This window comes from Pleuronectes platessa, chromosome 11 (assembly GCF_947347685.1).
Source record: "Pleuronectes platessa chromosome 11, fPlePla1.1, whole genome shotgun sequence".
NCBI lineage: Eukaryota > Metazoa > Chordata > Actinopteri > Pleuronectiformes > Pleuronectidae > Pleuronectes > Pleuronectes platessa.
This window is the reverse complement of record NC_070636.1, coordinates 23,639,020-23,658,919: the sequence shown is the minus strand read 5'-3', so window position 1 is coordinate 23,658,919 and position 19,900 is coordinate 23,639,020. Positions and strand designations below refer to the sequence as shown.

The 19,900-nt window shown below is 42.5% G+C and overlaps 3 non-coding genes and 1 pseudogene across 3 annotated transcripts; all 4 read right to left on the bottom strand.

The window, feature by feature from the left end:
- Positions 1–17,096: 17,096 nt before the first annotated feature.
- Positions 17,097–17,271, bottom strand: LOC128452808 (uncharacterized; annotated as a pseudogene).
- Positions 17,272–17,826: 555 nt separating this feature from the next.
- On the bottom strand, positions 17,827–17,990 carry LOC128452805 (U1 spliceosomal RNA). The gene has a single exon (XR_008341290.1). It is a non-coding gene; the product is annotated as a U1 spliceosomal RNA (small nuclear RNA).
- Positions 17,991–18,546: 556 nt separating this feature from the next.
- LOC128452733 (U1 spliceosomal RNA) lies at positions 18,547–18,710 on the bottom strand. The gene has a single exon (XR_008341220.1). It is a non-coding gene; the product is annotated as a U1 spliceosomal RNA (small nuclear RNA).
- A 556-nt stretch (positions 18,711–19,266) lies between these two features.
- Positions 19,267–19,430, bottom strand: LOC128452499 (U1 spliceosomal RNA). The gene has a single exon (XR_008340993.1). It is a non-coding gene; the product is annotated as a U1 spliceosomal RNA (small nuclear RNA).
- Between the last annotated feature and the right edge of the window lie 470 nt (positions 19,431–19,900).

Genomic DNA, 19,900 nt, shown 5'->3' with positions numbered 1-19,900 from the left:
AACGACGAACTATCGGAGTGAGTTACCGGACTGATGAAAAGTCCCTATCGGGAGGCGGTATTTGAACACACCATGAGAACCGTGGAGACTCCGTCGAGCTGTGGCTCCCGTGTGCAGTGTGAACGCCGACACACTTGTGTTTTCTCTTCACTGACAAACGAGGTAAAAATCAGTGGGTGAGCGGTGCTGGAGGCTGACAGTGAGGAAGCAGGTAGCAGACTTATTTGTCTTCATACTGAAGTCATGAAGAGCTCTGATGCTCTCTGCATTTGGTCGGTGGAGCCTCCAAACACGACCCGTTCACCGCGGTGAGCAGCGCTGCTCAGCGGTTTTTCCCACTAGTTTCTGTGTTTTTTCGGTAAGCAGGTAGCAGAGCGGTTGTGCGCCGGTGTGACGTAGGACCCCTGGGATGCCCGCGTTGGGTAGTGTCTTCGAGTGTCTTCGAGTGTCTCTGACGTATGGCCCCCGTCTCTTGTCGTTCGAGGTCCCCGTGACCCTGAGACTCGCGATGTCGGACCGACCCTTCTCCCTCCATTGTGTGCTCGAACCTGTTCCTGCTCAGTGATGCGAAGAAGAAGAAGAAGAAGAAGAAGAAGAAGAAGAAGAAGAAGAAGAAGAAGAAGAAGAAGAAGATGCAGAAGAAGACTCTTGCGCTGTGATAATAATAAAAAAAAAGATATTCAAGAAGACGTAGGGCCTGTCGCATGTCGGCCGGGGATTCCGTGAACTGAGGTCACGCGCCGCGAGCATTCCCGGCTGCCAGTGTTGATTACTGGAGCCTGTTCTTGCTCAGTGATAATACAAATAATAACAATAAGACTTTGACTTTTGAATAACTTTATTTAAGTCACATTGTCAAAAGAAATCCTTAATTATTCAAGATTATGTGTAACAGAAAATGTTAAAAACTTTCCAGGCACACATACATCATACACCAACGATAAAATTACCAGATATTCTGTTAAAATTTTTAAACCAGAGACTGGTTGTCCCCCAGTGAGCAAAGGACCTGTCCCACTCCCCACACAGCCCTGAAACCCTCCAGATTGTCCGTAAGTGTCAAAAACGCATGTTCAACTCTCAGCCGAGCCGCCACCAAACCCCTCAGGCAGAGCAGTGGATCTGTCCAGCCTCCCCCCGCCATTTTGTTTTTTTCTACTAACCCAGATTGCTATCTTGGCATTAGAGAAGAGAAAATTTATTAAAACCATAGTATGTTTTTTCCTTGCAACGTACTTTGGTCCAAAAACAAAGAGTGGCAGCTAGAATACCTCTCCTAAACCCCCCACCCATTCCACATTAAAAGTGTCAGCTAACCTGGGACATGACACTACTAAGTGCTCCAGGGTCTCTGGCAGTGGGCAGAAAGGACACCCCCCCTCAGTGCTTGGGTCCAGGTGAGCTCTGTATCTGTTTGTAGCTAGAGCTCCGTGTATAATTCTCCACTGGATGTCTGCCATCCGTTTCTCCACAGGAGGTTTATACAGGACCCGCCAGCTGCCACTAGGGGAATAATCTGAGCCAAAAACCTCCGTCCATTTCGACCCCCTGACTCCTTCAAGAGAGCGACAGTTCAGGACCTTCACGCAGCTGCAGTACAGCTGTTTCCCTGCAGAGGTGTTGAAAGGGCCCAGTGCTGGAGTCCTGAGGGTTAGCAGTCGTCCGCTCTCTTCTCTCCACTTCCCTACTGCAGGACTCACATTCAGCACAGGAAACTGGTATTCTTCTGTTTTTGTCCACTGGTCAGCCTGGCTTTGGCTCTGGGCGAAGGTCCTAAGAGGCTGGGCCAGTGACTGCCACACCTCGTCCACGAGGCTCCGCAGCATCCTGGTAGATCTTATCCCTGTCACCGCCGCCAGCCTCTCCAGTGATGTCCGTGTCAGGTGACCCTGCTTCCCTATTCCCGCCTCCCTGAACTTGTTTTGTACTGTAGTTGATGAGGATGTGGATGTTAGGACCAGGAAACCATTGTTAAACAGTGGCTCCTCAAAGAGCCACATCCCAGGCGTTGGGTCAGGAGGCCTCTTGAAGGTGGGAGTCCTCCAGGCATCTAATACGGATGTATAGAAAAGACTGAGCCCAGTCAGTCTGTGTAGAGGAGAGTTTAACAGGAATAGTTGTTTGTCGTATCCGAGGCCCCCTGCTCTCCAGAGCAGCATGCGGGCCACAGCCGACCAGCACAGTGTGGAGCCGTACAGCAGCCTCTGGGCTGCCTGCAGTCTGAAAGCAGCAGTCCTGGATATGATGTCTGTCAGTCCATGGCCCCCCTCTGCCACAGGGAGGTACAGCACGGACGCCCGCACCCAGTGATGGCCCGACCAGAAGAAGTCCACCAGCAGCCTCTGTAGTTGTTGCAGGAGTCCCGGTGGAGGAGTCAGCACCTGGAGTCTGTGCCACAGGGATGCTGCAACCAGGTTATTGACGATCAGAGTTCTTCCCCTGTAGGACAGCTGGGGTAGCAACCATTTCCATTTAGACAACTTGAGCTGCACCTTCCCCAGCACTCCCTCCCAGTTCTGCCTCTCTATCTCTTCACTGCCTAAAAAAAAAACGAGGACTTTTAACCCTTTTACTCCCCATGTCAGGTTCCCAGGGAGACGGGGTATTCTCCCTGCGTCCCACTGACCAATCACACATGCCTCGCTCTGGCTGTTGTAGCCTTTGCATACAATGCCAGACTGCCCTCTAATTCCTGTATGTCCCCCTGATCCCGGACAAGAATGTTTACGTCATCAGCATAAGCTGATATTATTATCGGGGGACTTTGAGGCAGCTCTGGCAGATGCAGGCCTTTCAGCCGAGTTCTGAGGCGACACAGGAGAGGTTCGATGGCCACGCTGTAGAGCTGACCTGATATTGGACATCCCTGCCTGATCCCTCTTTGGACTGGTACTGGTCCGCTCAGCCCTCCCCCCACCTTCACCACACAACATGTATCATTATATAATAACTTCACCCAGGACAGAAAGTGCTCCCCGACACCAAAAGCCTGCAGTGTGGCAAACAAGAATGCACGATCGACACTGTTGTTCAATAGTAGTAGTAGATTTGACGTTGGCTAATTATTAATAATCATGAGAAATGATTATTAAATTAGAAATTATTTGTTAAAAATAATTAAAAATTATAAAGCCAGTAATTAAGAATAGTAAAATAATTAATTAGAAATGATACGGTTATCAATTAATAATGGTTAAATAATTAATGAAAACAATAAAATTATCAATTAAGAATGAAACAATTAATGCTTATCGTTGCGGGGCACCACCCTGGTTACAGGGACCAACTAGTCAAACTATAGTTATCAGTCTCAAGTGATAAATGTTATATTAATAATCTCAATATTTAATATTAATGATTATATAATACACAATGAAGGGTTTTAAGTTCGAGCACAGGCTATAGTAATCCAGCTGTATTCACATACACATGTACAAATAATCACAGAAATACAAATACTTTAATTACAAAAGTATTTATTAAAAAGGGGAAATAAAGTTAATGTTATTTCAATGATTCTTCATTTAACAAAACCAATATTTCAAAGATGACAACAGCAGCAGCAGCACTTATCACAATGGTCACACAGGTAATACTGGGTATCTACTGGTGTGTGTGTGTGTGGTCGTGTGTGTCTGCCTGTCTGTGTCTCTATGTGTGTGTGTGGGTGTGTGTGTCTAAAGAGAAAGGGGAGTGGCTATGGCGTAATGACGAGATCACGTGGTGACGAAGTCTGGCCAGGATCAGGATGTTACGTTCACGTACTTTCAAGATGGAGGTTTATGAATGAAGCCACGTTGCGAAAAACAAAATGGTTGCCGGTCACTGAACTTAACAAAGGGGATCTTTAGACAAAGAGAGTTCTTATCTCCTGGTTCTGGCGCCGAATGGCGTCGAGATGTATCAAGGCTCCTTAAATCTAGAATTTTCTATGCCACATGAAATATGTAAGTGTAGGTCGGGACGTGTGTAAAAACAGGTTTAGGAGAAAAGAGAGAGAGAGGTAGAGATAGAGAGATCAGGAAAGCTCTCAAAACATCGTCAGAGACAAACTTCCGGCGAAGCGGGCAGTCCAGTTACATGAGATGTATCTTTTAACAAATGTAAATCTCCGCACAATATCTCTGACGGTAACACTTTAAAAAGGGAAGTGCCGGCTTATTACGCCCGCTTCTCAGAACATAGTAGACAAAGGAACCGGATGTGACGTCTCCAGTTCGCCACGCGTTACACGGCTAAAAACAGATCAGCGATCTACAAACAAACACACTCAAATAAACATGACACGCTAAGTATTTAAACTAGTCTCTGCCCAGACAATAAAGCCTCTTACTGTGACCTTCGCGGTGTTGCTTGCGCGTGGCGCGGATTTTCCAGAAATCCAGTGAATCTCGTTGTTAACCTCAGGATGCCTGCACGAACGGCGAATTTTCCTGGAAAACAAATGAGTGAAGTCCTGGCCTCTTAAGCGGGGCTCCGCTGGGTCTCGTGGTTGCAACGGAGGTCAGCGCTGGGCCGAATAGAGCGAACTTCTCTTGCTCTTGGAACGGAATTCGGCCTCGTCTCTTCTGCGACAGAATGATGCTTTGTCCTGCAGGGATTAACAGCTGTGGCGCTGTTGTGGGGATCGTGAAAAAGAAAGTCTGTGATCTCGGCCGGCGAGTGGACTTCCTTTGGCGATCTCATTCAAGTTAAAACAAAAAGTCCTATCAAAATAAGACATCGACTGAATAAAGAAATAAAAGAAAATGGGAATAAAACAAACGTCTGTAATTGCTCCCTAAAATTACCTCCGGATCAACTAACTGGAAAGGTCAGCTCTATCTTCAGGGAATCGGGAATGGGCAGCGATTATTGATGAGCAGCCCCTCTTATTAACCTGTGGAGGCCCAGCCTCCTTGAGGTGTGGTCATGGGATGATGCTGGCTTTAAGCCAATTGAGTGTCAGAGGTCAGATCAGAGTGGGAACGGCCAGGAGCAGAGCAGGGGTTTCTGGGAAAACCCCAGGGATGAAGTTACTACCAGAGGAGATGCTATCTCCATGCTTGATCTTAGCTGGAAACTTTAGAGCTGGTTTCATCTTGGCTCACAGGCCTTACTTTTACGACTCATTGTGTGGATCCCACCACATGGCCAGTTCAGCAGGGACTCTTGCCCAACAACACGATCAAAGGCTTTTTCTTGGTCGATGGAAATAATGCCAATATTAATGCTATATGTTGCACACAAATCAAAAATGTCTCTCATTAAAAACAAATTGTCCTGGAATGACCTTCCTGGTACACAATAAGATTGGTCAGCACTAATAAATACTTCCATAAAAACCTTGAGTCTATTTGCTAAAACCTTAGATAAAACCTTATAGTCACTGCATAAAAGAGAGACGGGTCTCCAGTTCTTCAGCAGTGTTAGATCTCCTTTCTTCGGTAGCAGTGATATTACTGCCCGTCTGCAGGAGGCTGGAAGAAGCCCTTTCCCAAATGCCTCCTTCAGGACATCAAGCAGATCCTGTCCCATACTGTTCCAGAAATGTTTTAAAAAATCTGCTGGTAATCCATCCAACCCTGGTGACTTGCCTGCAGCCATCTGTGATACAGCAGTGGTCAGCTCCTCCAGCGTGATGTCAGCGCTCAGCGTGTCTCACTCACCTGGACTCATCTGTAGGAGGTCCTGCAGCAGCTCGGCCACAGCTTCCCCGTCACACTCCTCCTCCGCAACCTGCACCACCGCCGAACCGGGCGCCACAGCCACCAGCACTGCCGCCGCCGAACCGGGCTCCGCCGCCACCGGCACCGCCGCAGCAGAACCAGCGGCCTCAGAGGACGCAGCAGAACCGGCCGACCGTCCCCACGCAGGCTTAGTCACCCCGGCGCTTCCCTCCGCTCCAGCGGACCCCGCCGCCCGTCTCCCGTGCGGGCACGTCACTTTCTTGTGTCCCACTTCTCCACACTAAAAACACGTCATGCTTCCCGAGCTCGCGTACACCATATAGAACTGTTCTTCATATCAAACCCGGAAAGACATGTCTAGTGTGTGGGTCTCATTGTCCAGACACATGAAGGCTTGCCTCCGCAGAGACTGGACGTGCTTCAGCTTCAGATCTTTGCAGCCCAGGCCCACCGCGCGGAACCCGCTCGCGAACTTCCCGAATCGCGCAGCTCTCGCTCCAGCGCCTCATTGGGGATAAACGGAGGGACACTGGACACGGTGATCCGGGTGGAAGCTACCGCTAACGGGGACACCTGAATGAACTCCTCCTCTACTGTAACCCCGCTTTCGATTAGCTTAGTGACCGAGTCTAGATATTTAAAAAAGAACACCAGCGCTTTGTTCATCCTGGAAGCGTAGGTGATGTTCCCGTGACCCACCTGCTCACCCACGACCAGCAGCACCTGCTCCACTGTGGAGCTGAGCTGAGGCACCAGCCTGACGCCATGTCTCAGGGACATCGGCGGCGTCCCTGCGGACGCCATCCCCGTCACGAGACACGCATAACTCACAGAAAACTACACTACACGTACACAAACACTACAAAACAATGATCATACAATAAACATACAGAAACCTGAAAAAGTTTGCACGCGCTTTCCTTCACCTCCTCTCTTCACAACTACACCTCCACCAACGAAGAAGAAGAAGAAGAAGAAGAAGAAAAAGAAGAAGAAGAAAATGCGGTGGCACACATTTTACTTTAAATTTAATAATTCATTTGTATTGCTACACACGCCACGCACAAAGACGGGAGACTGTCACACGCACACAAACACATGCTGGGTCAACCAGACCCTGGGACAACACAAGGGTTAAAGCTAAATTCGATTTAAATAAAGTTTTCACAATGGGGTCTAACTTTATGGGGTGGACTGTAATGCGTGATTAGTGAGCGTGGTCCAGCGGTGCATGTAAGATGAAGGAAGTAAAGTGTTTATCCTTGCCGCAGTGCACAAAACGGGCTTTCATTAGATCAACTTCAGCGAATGTCATCTCAACAAGATGGAGATATAAACTACCTCGGTATATATGATTTCATCACACGATGTGACCGTAGCTTGGCGTGACATTTTGATGAATCGCCAAAAAAGAGGGATTTTTTATAACTCCTCTCTGTATTGTTCTTTCAGCCTCAAATATTGTTCACACATTCACAGTCCCGCCCTGATCAGATCCATATCAATATTGACTCATCATTACAATGCCATCTGCTGGTTACAGGAAGTGACATGTGTTAAACTTTGATGAACTGCTCTTGGCTGCTTTACAATATGCAGCTCAAATGAGCTTTTTATATAAAAGAACACTTAAAAGAATTCATTAAGCAAATAATTATTTCTTGTCAGTTTGCCTTAATGTCACAGTGTCAGTGATGTTAGAATCCTTGATGTCTTAGATGCAATGATGAACGATTTATACGATCTGAAGAGAGAAAAGAGTGTTTTTGACGTGAACAGATCTATAAGTATAGTATAATGATAGCGATAGCACCACCTACTGCCAAAAGGAGGTAAGCCTCATTTAAAACTAAATTCGATTTAGTTAAAGTTTTTACTATGGGGTCTATCTTGATGGGGTGGACTGTAATGCGTGATTAGTGAGCCTGATCCAGCGTTGCATGAAAGACGCAGGAAGTGTAGCATTTATCCTTGCCATAGTGCGCAAAACAGGCTTTCATCAGATCAACTTCAACTTCTGTGAATATCATCTCAACTAGAGGAAGATATAAAATACCTTGGTTTATATGATTTCATCACAAGGTGTGACCGTGGTGTGGCGTGATATTTTGATGATTTAACAAAAAAGAGGGATTTTTTGTAACTCCTCTCTGTATTGTTCTTTCAGCCTCAAATATTGTTCATACATTCACAGTCCCGCTTTGATCAGATCCATATCAATATTGACTCATCATTACAGCGCCATCTGCTGGCTACAGGAAGTGACATGTTTTAAACTTTGATAAACCGCTCTTGGCTGCTTTACAATATACAGCTCAAATGAGCTCTTTATATAAAAGAACACTTCAAAGGATTTATTAAGCAAATAATTCTTTGTTATCAGTTTGCTTTAATGTCACAGTGTCAGTGATGTTAGAATCCTTGAGGTCTTAGATGCAATGATGAAAGATTTATATGATCTGAAGAGAGAAAAGAGTGTTTTTGACCTGAACAGACTATAAGTCTATGATATGGTGATAGCAATAGCACCACCTACTGCCAAAAGGAGGAAAGCCTCGTTTTAAAACTAAATTCGATTAAGATAAATTTTTACGATGGGATTTATCTTGATGGGGTGGGCCGTAATGCATAATTAGTGAGCCTGGTCCAGCGGTGCATGAAAGACGCAGGAAGTTTAGTTCTTATCCTTGCAGCAGTGCGCAAATAGGGCTTTCATTAGATCAACTTCAACTTCTGCGAATGTCATCTCAACAAGATGGAGATATAAACTACCTCGGTATATATGATTTCATCACACGTTGTGACCATGGCCTGGCGTGACATTTTGATGATTCGCCAAAAAAGAGGGATTTATTATAACTCCTCTGTGCATTGTTATTTCAGCCTCAAACATCATACACACATTCACAGTCCCGCTTTGATCAGATCCATATCAATATTGACTCATCATTACAGCGCCATCTGCTGGCAACAGGAAGTGACATGTTTTAAACTTTGATGAACTGCTCTTGGCTGCTTTACAATATACAGCTCAAATGAGCTGTTTATATAAAAGAACACTTCAAAGGATTTATTAAGCAAATAATTCTTTGTTGTCAGTTTGCTTTAATGTCACAGTTTCAGTGATGTAAGCATCCTTGATGTCTTAGATGCAATGATGAAAGATTTATATGATCTGAAGAGAGAAAAGAGTGTTTTTGACCTGAACAGATCTATAAGTCTAGTATAATGATAGCGATAGCATCACCTACTGCCAATAGTTGGTAAGCCTCGTTTAAAAAAAAAATTCGATTGAGATATAGTTTTTACTATGGGGTCTGTCTTGATGGTGTGGACAGTAATGCGTGATTAGTGAGTGTGGTCCAGCGGTGCATGACAGACGCATGAAGTGTAGTGCTTATCCTTGCCGCAGTGCGCAAAACGGGCTTTCATTATATCAACTTCAACTTCTGCTAATGTCATCTCAACAAGATGGAGATATAAACTACCTCGGTATATATGATTTCATCACACGGTGTAACCGTTGCGTGGCGTGATATTTTGAGCTGTTTATATAAAAGAACACTTCAAAGAATTCATTAAGCAAATAATTCTTTCTTGTCAGTTTGCCTTAATGTCACAGTGTCAGTGATGTCAGAATCCTTGATGTCTTAGATGCAGAGATGAAAGATTTATACGATCGGAGGAGAGAAAAGAGTGTTTCGACCTAAATTATACTAGATCTATAAGTCTAGTATAATGATTGCGATAGCATCACCTACTGCCAAAAGTTGGTAAGCCTCGTTTTAAAACTAAATTCGATTTAAATAAAGTTTTCACAATGGGGTCTAACTTCATGGGATGGACTGTAATGCGTGATTAGTGAGCGTGGTCCAGCGGTGCATGACAGACGCAGGAAGAGTATTGCTTATCCTTGCCGCAGTGCGCAAAAAGGGCTTTCATTAGATCAACTTCAACTTTTGCGAATGTCATCTCAACAAGATGGATATATAAACTGCCTCGGTATATATGATTTCATCACACGGGTTGACCATGGCGTGGCGTGACATTTTGATGATTGGCCAAAAGAGAGGGATTTATTACAACTCCTCTGTGCATTGTTCTTTAAGGCTCAAACAGCATACACACATTCACAGTCCCGCCCTGATCAGATCCATATCAATATTGACCCATTATTAAAGCGCCATCTGCTGGCTACAGGAAGTGACATGTTTTCAACTTTGATGAACTGCTCTTGGCTGCTTTACAATATACTGCTCATAATGAGCTGTTTATATAAAAGAACACTTCAAAGGATTTATTAAGCAAATAATTCTTTGTTGTCAGTTTGCTTTAACTTCACAGTGTCAGTGATGTTAGAATCCTTGATGTCTTAGATGCAATGATAAAAGATTTATACGATCTGAAGAGAGAAAAGAGTGTTTTTGATCTGAACAGACTATAAGTCTAGTATAGTGATAGCAAAAGCACCACCTACTGCCAAAAGGAGGTAAGCCTCGTTTTAAAACTAAATTTGATTTAGATAAAGTTTTTACTATGGTGTCTATCTTGATGGGGTGGACAGTAATGCGTGAGATTAGTGAGCCTATCCAGCGGTGCATGGAAGACGCAGGAAGGGTAGTGCTTATCCTTGCCGCAGTGCACAAAACAGGCTTTCATTAGATCAACTTCAAATTCTGCGAATGTCATCTCAACAAGATGGAGATATAAACTACCTCGGTATATATGATTTCATCACACGGTGTGACCATGGCGTGGCGTGACATTTTGATGATTCGCCAAAAAAGAGGGATTTATTACAACTCCTCTGTGCATTATTCTTTCAGCCTCAGATATCATTCACATATTCACAGTCCCGCTCTGATCAGATCCGTATCAATATTGACTCATCATTACAGCGCCATCTGTTGGCTACAGGAAGTGACACGTTTTAAACTTTGATGAACTGCTCTTGGCTACTTTACAATATACAGCTCAAATGAGCTGTTTATATAAAAGAACACTTCAAAGGATTTATTAAGCAAATAATTATTTGTTGTCAGTTTGCTTTAATGTCACAGTGTCAGTGATGTTAGAATCCTTGTTGTCTTAGATGCAAAGATGAAAGATTTATACAATCTGAAGAGAGAAAAGAGTGTTTTCGACCTGAACAGATCTATAAGTCTAGTATAATGATAGCGATAGCACCACCTACTGCCAAAAAGAGGTAAGCCTTATTTAAAACTAAATTAGATTCAGATAAAGTTTTTACAATGGGGTCTATCTTGATGGGGTGGACAGTAATGCGTGATTAGTGAGCCTAGTCCAGCGGTGCATGAAAGATGCAGGAATTTTAGTGCTTATCCTTGCCGCAGTACGCAAAATGGGCTTTCATTAGATCAACTTCAACTTCTGCGAATGTCATCTCAACAAGATGGAGATATAAACTACCTCGGTATATATGATTTCATCACACGGTGTGACCGTGGCGTGGCGTTACATTTTGATGATTCGCCAAAAAAGAGGGATTTATTACAACTCCTCTGTGCATTGTTCTTTCAGCCTCAAACAGCATACACACATTCACAGTCCCGCCCTGATCAGATCCACATCAATGTTGACCCATCATTAAAGCGCCATCTGCTGGCTACAGGAATTGAGACGTTTTAAACTTTGAAGAACTGCTCTTGGCTACTTTACAATATACAGGTCAAATGAGCTGTTTATATAAAAGAACACTTCAATGGATTTATTAAGCAAATAATTCTTTGTTGTCAGTTTGCTTTAATGTCACAGTGTCAGTGATGGTAGAATCCTTGATGTCTTAGATGCAAATATGAAAGATTTATACGATCTGAGGAGAGAAAAGAGTGTTTCGACCTAAACAGATCTATAAGTCTAGAATAGTGATAGCGATAGCACCACTTAATGCCAAAAGGAGGTAAGCCTCTTTTAAAGCTAAATTCGATTTAAATAAAGTTTTCACAATGGGGTCTAACTTCATGGGGTGGCCTGTAATGCGTGATTAGTGAGCGTGGTCCAGCGGTGCATGACAGACGAAGGAAGTGAAGTGTTTATGCTTGCCGCGGTGCACAAAACGGGCTTTCATTAGATCAACTTCAACTTCAGCAAATGTCATCTCAACAATATGGAGATATAAACTACCTCGGTATATATGATTTCATCACACAGTGCGACCGTGGCGTGGCGTGACATTTTGATGATTCGCCAAAAAAGAGGGATTTATTACAACTCCTCTGTGCATTGTTCTTTCAGCCTCAAACAGCATACACACATTCACAGTTCCGCCCTGATCAGATCCACATCAATGTTGACCCATCATTAAAGCGCCATCTGCTGGCTACAGGAATTGAGACGTTTTAAACTTTGAAGAACTGCTCTTGGCTACTTTACAATATACAGCTCAAATGAGCTGTTTATATAAAAGAACACTTCAAAGGATTTATTAAGCAAATAATTATTTGTTGTCAGTTTGCTTTAATGTCACAGTGTCAATGATGTTAGAATCCTTGATGTCTTAGATGCAAAGATGAAAGATTTATACGATCTGAGGAGAGAAAAGAGTGTTTCGACCATACAGATCTATAAGTCTAGAAAAGTGATAGCGATAGCACCACTTAATGCCAAAAGGAGGTAAGCCTCTTTTAAAGCTAAATTCGATTTAAAAAAAGTTTTCACAATGGGGTCTAACTTCATGGGGTGGCCTGTAATGCGTGATTAGTGAGCGTGATCCAGCGGTGCATGAAAGACGAAGGAAGTGAAGTGTTTATGCTTGCCGCGGTGCACAAAACGGGCTTTCATTAGATCAACTTCAAATTCTGTGAATGTCATTTCAACAAGATGGAGATATAAACTACCTCGGTATATATGATTTCATCACACGGTGTGACCGTGGCGTGGCGTGACATTTTGATGATTCGCCAAAAAAGAGGGATTTATTACAACTCATCTGTGCATTGTTCTTTCAGCCTCAAATATCATTCAAATATTCACAGTCCCTCTCTGATCAGATCCGTATCAATATTGACTCATCATTACAGCGCCATCTGTTGTCTACAGGAAGTGAAATGTATTAAACTTTGATGAACTGCTCTTGGCTACTTTACAATATACTGCTCAAAATGAGCTGTTTATATAAAAGAACACTTCATAGGATTTATTAAGCAAATAATTCTTTGTTGTCAGTTTACTTTAACTTCACAGTGTCAGTGATGTTAGAATCCTTGATGTCTTAGATGCAATGATGAAAGATTTATACGATCTGAAGAGAGAAAAGAGTGTTTTTGATCTGAACAGACTATAAGTCTAGTATAGTGATAGCAATAGCACCACCTACTGCCAAAAGGAGGTAAGCCTCGTTTTAAAACTAAATTCGATTTAGATAAAGTTTTTACAATGGGGTCTATCTTGATGGGGTGGACAGTTATGCGTGATTAGTGAGCCTGGTCCAGCAGTGCATGAAAGACGCAGGAATTTTAGTGGTTATCCTTGCCGCAGTACGCAAAACGGGCTTTCATTAGATCAACTTCAACTTCTGCGAATGTCATCTCAACAAGATGGAGATATAAACTACCTCGGTATATATGATTTCATCACACGGTGTGACCGTGGCGTGGCGTGACATTTTGATGATTCGCCAAAAAAGAGGGATTTATTACAACTCCTCTATGCATTGTTCTTTCAGCCTCAAACAGCATACACACATTCACAGTCCCGCCCTGATCTGATCCACATCAATGTTGACCCATCATTAAAGCGCCATCTGCTGGCTACAGGAATTGAGACGTTTTAAACTTTGAAGAACTGCTCTTGGCTACATTACAATATACAGCTCAAATGAGCTGTTTATATAAAAGAACACTTTAAAGGATTTATTAAGCAAATAATTCTTTGTTGTCAGTTTGCTTTAATCTCACAGTGTCAGTGATGTTAGAATCCTTGATGTTTTAGATGCAAAGATGAAAGATTTATACGATCTGAGGAGAGAAAAGAGTGTTTCGACCTAAACAGATCTATAAGTCTAGAATAGTGATAGCGATAGCACCACTTAATGCCAAAAGGAGGTAAGCCTCTTTTAAAGCTAAATTCGATTTAAATAAAATTTTCACAATGGAGTCTAACTTCATGGGGTGGCCTGTAATGCGTGATTAGTGAGCGTTGTCCAGCGGTGCATGACAGACGAAGGAAGTGAAGTGTTAATGCTTGCAGCGGTGCACACAACGGGCTTTCATTAGATCAACTTCAACTTCAGCGAATGTCATCTCAACAATATGGAGATATAAACTACCTCGGTATATATGATTTCATCACACAGTGTGACCGTGGCTTGGCGTGACATTTTGATGATTCACTAAAAAAGAGGGATTTATTATAACTCCTCTGTGCAGTGTTCTTTTAGCCTCAAATATCATTCACATATTCACAGTCCCACTCTGATCAGATCCGTATCAATATTGACTCATCATTACAGCGCCATCTGTTGTCTACAGGAAGTGACATGTATTAAACTTTGATGAACTGCTCTTGGCTACTTTACAATATACTGCTCATAATGAGCTGTTTATATAAAAGAACACTTCATAGGATTTATTAAGCCAATAATTCTTTGTTGTCAGTTTACTTTAACTTCACAGTGTCAGTGATGTTAGAATCCTTGATGTCTTAGATGCAATGATGAAATATTTATACGATCTGAAGAGAGAAAAGAGTGTCTTTGATCTGAACAGACTATAAGTCTAGTATAATGATAGCGATAGCACCACCTACTGCCAAAAAGAGGTAAGCCTTATTTAAAACTAAATTAGATTTAGAAAAAGTTTTTACAATGGGGTCTATCTTGATGGGGTGGACAGTTATGCGTGATTAGTGAGCCTGGTCCAGCAGTGCATGAAAGACGCAGGAATTTTAGTGCTTATCCTTGCCGCAGTACGCAAAACGGGCTTTCATTAGATCAACTTCAACTTCTGCGAATGTCATCTCAACAAGATGGAGATATAAACTACCTCGGTATATATGATTTCATCACACGGTGTGACCGTGGCGTGGCATGACATTTTGATGATTCGCCAAAAAAGAGGGATTTATTACAACTCCTCTGTGCATTGTTCTTTCAGCCTCAAACAGCATACACACATTCACAGTCCCGCCCTGATCAGATCCACATCAATGTTGACCCATCATTAAAGCGCCATCTGCTGGCTACAGGAATTGAGACGTTTTAAACTTTGAAGAACTGCTCTTGGCTACTTTACAATATACAGCTCAAATGAGCTGTTTATATAAAAGAACACTTCAAAGGATTTATTAAGCCAATAATTCTTTGTTGTCAGTTTACTTTAACTTCACAGTGTCAGTGATGTTAGAATCCTTGATGTCTTAGATGCAATGATGAAATATTTATACGATCTGAAGAGAGAAAAGAGTGTCTTTGATCTGAACAGACTATAAGTCTAGTATAATGATAGCGATAGCACCACCTACTGCCAAAAAGAGGTAAGCCTTATTTAAAACTAAATTAGATTTAGAAAAAGTTTTTACAATGGGGTCTATCTTGATGGGGTGGACAGTTATGCGTGATTAGTGAGCCTGGTCCAGCAGTGCATGAAAGACGCAGGAATTTTAGTGCTTATCCTTGCCGCAGTACGCAAAATGGGCTTTCATTAGATCAACTTCAACTTCTGCGAATGTCATCTCAACAAGATGGAGATATAAACTACCTCGGTATATATGATTTCATCACACGGTGTGACCGTGGCGTGGCGTGACATTTTGATGATTCGCCAAAAAAGAGGGATTTATTACAACTCCTCTGTGCATTGTTCTTTCAGCCTCAAACAGCATACACACATTCACAGTCCCGCCCTGATCAGATCCACATCAATGTTGACCCATCATTAAAGCGCCATCTGCTGGCTACAGGAATTGAGACGTTTTAAACTTTGAAGAACTGCTCTTGGCTACTTTACAATATACAGCTCAAATGAGCTGTTTATATAAAAGAACACTTCAAAGGATTTATTAAGCAAATAATTCTTTGTTGTCAGTTTACTTTAATTTCACAGTGTCAGTGATGGTAGAATCGTTGATGTCTTAGATGCAAAGAATAAAGATTTATACGATCTGAGGAGAGAAAAGAGTGTTTCGACCTAAACAGATCTATAAGTCTAGTATAATGATAGCGATAGCATCACCTACTGCCAAAAGTTGGTAAGCCTCGTTTTAAAACTAAATTCGATTTAGATAAAGTTTTTACTATGGGGTCTATCTTGATGGGTTGGACAGTAATGCGTGATGAGTGAGCCTGTCCAGCGGTGCATGCCAGACGCAGGAAGAGTAGTGCTTATCCTTGCCGAAGTGCGCAAAACAGGCTTTCATCAGATCAACTTCAACTTCTGTGATTATCATCTCAACTAGATGAAGATATAAACTACCTCGGTATATATGATTTCATCACACAGTGTGACCGTGGCCTGGCGTGACATTTTGATGATTCGCCAAAAAAGAAGGATTTTTTGTAACTCCTCTCTGTATGGTTCTTTCAGCCTCAAATATCATTCACACATTCAAAGCTCCGCTTTGATCAGATCCATATCAATATTGACTCATCATTACAGCGCCATCTGCTGGCTACAGGAAGTGACAGGTTTTAAACTTTGATGAACTGCTCTTGGCTGCTTTACAATAGACAGATCAAATGAGCTGTTTATATAAAAGAACACTTTAAAGGATTTATTAAGCAAATAATTCTTTGTTGTCAGTTTGCTTTAATGTCACAGTTTCAGTGATGTAAGAATCCTTGATGTCTTAGATGCAATGATGAAAGATTTATATGATCTGAAGAGAGAAAAGAGTGTTTTTGACCTGAACAGATCTATAAGTCTAGTATAATGATAACGATAGCACCACCTACTGCCAAAAGGAGGTAAGCCTCATTTAAAACTAAATTCGATTTAGATAAAGTTTTTACTATGGGGTCTATCTTGATAGGGTGGACCATAATGCCTGATTAGTGACCCTGGTCCAGCGGTGCATGAAAGACGCAGGAAGTGAACTGTTTTTCCTTGCCGCAATGCGAAAAACAGGTTTTCATTAGATCAACTTCAACATCAGCGAATGTCATCTCAAAAGGATGGAGATATGAATATATGATTTCATCACACGGTGTGACCGTGGTGTGACGTGATATTTTGATGATTTAACAAAAAATAGGGATTTTTTGTAACTCCTCTCTGTATGGTTCTTTCAGCCTCAAATATCATTCACACATTCACAGTCCCGCATTGATCAGATCCATATCGATATTAACTCATCATTACAGCGCCTGGCTAAAGGAAGTGACAGCACCACCTACTGCCAAAAAGAGGTAAGCCTCATTTAAAACTAAATTTGATTAAGATAAAGTTTTTACTATGGGGTCTATCTTGATGGGATGGACCGTAATGCATGATTGGTGAGCCTGGTCCAGCGGTACATGAAAGACGCAGGAAGTTTAGTGTTTATTTGGGTAATTCACACGGGTCAGCACAACCGAAGTGCAATGGCTGAGCCTCGCCCTGGGTGAACCACCTTCATGATCATGGTTTATCCCCTGCCAGGTAAGTATGAGTTGGACGCATTGGAGACAGGCCCTTGTTCCTTAGACACAGTTGTTTGGCTCATGGTGCCCTCATGCATATTCACAGAATCCAAAGGCCTTCAGTATCACATCAAACCGTTTTGGTAAAGGACTTGTTGAAGTGAAGCAAACAATTCTGTGAAATGACATCTAATGACTTTATCAATTTTCTTGTCTCCAGCCCTTTTATTCCCCTAGCAAAACAGAGAAAACCTCGATGAAAATCAGCCAGGTAAGCCCTGGCCATCTCTGATAAATCACTACAAAAGCCCATAGACATAACAACTTTGTCTCAGAGACAACAGAAACTGCTCTAAAGTCGGAAAAATCAGCATAAAGGCAGTACAAGAATTTCTAGCAAACATTACTTATCAAAACAGTGAACTTGGAACAGTAATGAACCTGTCTATTTGCTGTAAAATTATACTTCTACCACAATCAGTGGCATTGGTGAGTGCATTGTGTCAGGAGCACAAAATATCTACAACAAAGCCTATAAAATAGGCCCAGTGTCAGGCTCTTATTGCAATTGAACAAAATCATCAGGGGAGAGCGCGGACGCAGTCCCCCACTACCACAAATTATGCAGTAGAGATTCCCACATTTGGGGAAATAGCACGGGTCAGCGCAACCGAAGTGCAATGGCTGAGCCTCGCCCTGGGTGAACTACCTTCATGATCATGGTTTCTCCCCTGCCAGGTAAGTATGAGTTGGACGCATTGGAGACAGGCCCTTGTTCCTTAGACACAGTTGTTTGGATCATGGCGCCTCCCATGCATATTCACAGAATCCAAAGGCCTTCAGTATCACATCAAACCGTTTTGGTAAAGGACTTGTTGAAGTGAAGCAAACAAATCTGTGAAATGACATCTAATGACTTTATCAATTTTCTTGTCTCCAGCCCTTTCATTCCCCTAGAAAAACAGAGAAAACCTCGATGAAAATCAGCCAGGTAAGCCCTGGCCATCTCTGATAAATCACCACAAAAGCCCAAAGACATAACAACTTTGTCTGAGAGACAACAGAAACTGCTGTAAAGTCGGAAAAATCAGCATACAGGCAGTACAAGAATTTCTAGCAAACATTACCTATCAAAACAGTAAACTTGGAACAGGAGTGAACCCGTATATTTGCTGTAAAATTATACTTCTACCACAATCAGTGGCATTAGTGAGTGCATTGTGTCGGGAGCACAAAATATCTACAACAAAGACTATAAAATAGGCCCAGTGTCAGGCTCTTATTGCAATTGAACATAATCATCAGGGGAGAGCGCGGACGCAGTCCCCCACTACCACAAATTATGCAGTCGAGATTCCCACATTTGGGGAATTCGCAGGGGTCAGCACAACCAAAGTGCAATGGCTGAGCCTCGCCCTGGGTGAACCACCTTCATGATCATGGTATCTCCCCTGCCAGGTAAGTATGAGTTGGACGCATTGGAGAAAGGCCCTTGTTCCTTAGACACAGTTGTTTGGATCATGGTGCCTCCCATGCATATTCACAGAATCCAAAGGCCTTCAGTATCACATCAAACCGTTTTGGTAAAGGAATTGTTGAAGTGAAGCAAACAATTCTGTGAAATGAATTATAATGACTTTATCAATTTTCTTGTCTCCAGCCCTTTTATTCCCCTAGCAAAACAGAGAAAACCTCTGTGAAAAGCAACCAGGTAAGCCCTGTCCGTCTCTGATAAATCACCACTAAAGCCCAAAGACCTAACAACTTTGTCTCAGAGACAACAGAAACTGCTCTAAAGTCGGAAAAATCAGCATAAAGGCAGTACAAGAATTTCTAGCAAACATTACTTATCAAAACAGCAAACTTGGAACAGGAGTGAACCTGTCTATTTGCTGTAAAATTATACTTCTACCACAATCAGTGGCATTATAGAGTGCACTGTGTCGGGAGCACAAAGTATCTACAATAAAGACTATAACATAGGCCCAGTGTCAGGCTCTTGTTGCAATTGAACATAATGATCAGGGGAGAGCGCGGACGCAGTCCCCCACTACCACAAATTATGCAGTCGAGATTCCCACATTTGGGGAATTCGCAGGGGTCAACACAACCAAAGTGCAATGGCTGAGCCTCGCCCTGGGTGAACCACCTTCATGATCATGGTATCTCCCCTACCAGGTAAGTATGAGTTGGACGCATTGGAGAAAGGCCCTTGTTCCTTAGACACAGTTGTTTGGATCATGGTGCCTACCATGCATATTCACAGAATCCAAAGGCCTTCAGTATCACATCAAACCGTTTTGGTAAAGGAATTGTTGAAGTGAAGCAAACAATTCTGTGAAATGAATTATAATGACTTTATCAATTTTCTTGTCTCCAGCCCTTTTATTCCCCTAGCAAAACAGAGAAAACCTCGATGAAAATCAGCCAGGTAAGCCCTGGCCATCTCTGATAAATCACTACAAAAGCCCATAGACATAACAACTTTGTCTCAGAGACAACAGAAACTGCTCTAAAGTCGGAAAAATCAGCATACAGGCAGTACAAGAATTTCTAGCAAACATTACTTATCAAAACAGTAAACTTGGAACAGTAATGAACCTGTCTATTTGCTGTAAAATTATACTTCTACCACAATCAGTGGCATTGGTGAGTG